General features: G+C 52.0%; 1 non-coding gene across 1 annotated transcript; it reads right to left on the bottom strand.

The window, feature by feature from the left end:
* Positions 1-456: 456 nt before the first annotated feature.
* On the bottom strand, positions 457-550 carry TRNAI-UAU (transfer RNA isoleucine (anticodon UAU)). The gene is made up of 2 exons: positions 513-550; positions 457-492 (listed from the first exon to the last, which is right to left on the bottom strand). It is a non-coding gene; the product is annotated as a tRNA-Ile (tRNA).
* Between the last annotated feature and the right edge of the window lie 1,418 nt (positions 551-1,968).

Genomic DNA, 1,968 nt, shown 5'->3' with positions numbered 1-1,968 from the left:
ATCGGGCATGCTGGGAAATCTCAGGGGGATATCGTTAATCGGGCATGCTGGGAAATCTCAGGGGGATATCGTTAATCGGGCATGCTAAGAAATCTCAGGGGGACATCGTCAAACGGGCATGCTGGGAAATCTCAAGGGGACATTGTAAATCTGGCATGCTGGGAAATCTCGGGGCAATGTCGGCGATCAGGCATGCACTTGGCGCATATTGAATCGGATGGTTGATCGGCCGCCAAGTTGATAAATGTCTCGCCACCTGTATTCAACAATCACATTTTGTACAGTAAAACAGCAGCAGCTATCACCATGCATTCTTATGGCTTTCATTGTCTTAGCAAGCAGCACACAAGCTGATCATACAGCTGGGGCATCAGACAGGCCGGTATGGAGAACACAACGCTGCTGGCGGCTAGGAATAACAATAGGGGAAAATATGCGGTCAGGAAAAAATTCTTGTGCTCCAGGTGAGGCTCGAACTCACAACCTCGGCATTGCTCTGCATTGTACTGCTGTATAAGTACCGCGCGCTAACCGATTGCGCCACTGGAGCTCTGACATCTCATTGAGCAGAACGTTTTACCAGCCTTCCCACAAGGCGTGCTTGTGACGTCACAGTAAGCTTTGAGGGGGAAGTGCGCGTGCGGAAGCTTCGCTGAGGTTTCAGCATTCGTTATTTTGTTTCTTTTGTTTCTGTTGTTTTTTTCTTTTAGAACGCTCAGCACGCGCGAGACAATGACACAGCTCGTCTCGCGTGACGGGTCATCTGTGGCTGCCAACGGGGCGGGCTGTTTGCTTCACATTACTGACCTCTGGCGGCCGCTAGCGTTATAGCGCTCCTTTGAAAATACAGTTTAGCGGTGACATGCCAAATATATCCAATATGTGCTATGGCACATATGTTGAAAAAAATTATATAGGTTTTTTTTAAACTTGGTATCTGCAGCAGCGTGGAAAGAGCTACAGCAAGCTAGGGCAGCCTGTAGGGGCAATTGCCTGCTCCACCCCCTACCATGGGATGGGTAGCCCAGTATGATGTCACATGGGGTAAGGATGTCACATGGGGAGCCCAATATAATGTCACATGGGGTAGGGGGGCCAGTATGACGTTAAATGGGGTGGAGAGCCCAGCATAATGTCGCATGGGGTGGAGAGCCCAGTATGATGTCACATGGGGTGGAGAGCCCAGTATGATGTCACATGGGGTGGAGAGCCCAGTATGATGTCACATGGGGTGGAGAGCTCAGTATGATGTCACATGGGGTGGAGAGCCCAGCATGATGTCACATGGGGTGGAGAGCTCAGTATGATGTCACATGGGGTGGAGAGCTCAGCATGATGTCACATGGGGTGGAGAGCCGAGTATGATGTCACATGGGGTGGAGAGCCCAGCATGATGTCACATGGGGTGGAGAGCCCAGCATGATGTCACATGGGGTGGAGAGCCCAGCATGATGTCACATGGGGTGGGGAGCTCAGTATGATGTCACATGGGGTGGAGAGCCGAGCATGATGTCACATGGGATGGAGAGCTCAGTATGATGTCACATGGGGTGGAGAGCTCAGTATGATGTCACATGGGGTGGAGAGCCCAGTATGATGTCACATGGGGTGGGGAGCTCAGTATGATGTCACATGGGGTGGAGAGCCGAGTATGATGTCACATGGGGTGGAGAGCTCAGTATGATGTCACATGGGGTGGAGAGCCCAGCATGATGTCACATGGGGTGGAGAGCTCAGCATGATGTCACATGGGGTGGAGAGCTCAGCATGATGTCACATGGGGTGGAGAGCCCAGCATGATGTCACATGGGGTGGAGAGCCGAACATGATGTCACATGGGGTGGAGAGCTCAGTATGATGTCACATGGGGTGGAGAGCCCAGCATGATGTCACATGGGGTGGAGAGCTCAGTATGATGTCACATGGGGTGGAGAGCTCAGTATGATGTCACATGGGGTGGAGAGCCCA

Source organism: Hyperolius riggenbachi, chromosome 4 (assembly GCF_040937935.1).
Source record: "Hyperolius riggenbachi isolate aHypRig1 chromosome 4, aHypRig1.pri, whole genome shotgun sequence".
Lineage (NCBI taxonomy): Eukaryota > Metazoa > Chordata > Amphibia > Anura > Hyperoliidae > Hyperolius > Hyperolius riggenbachi.
The sequence above is the reverse complement of the archived record's forward strand: the minus strand, read 5'-3'. Positions and strand labels throughout refer to the sequence as shown.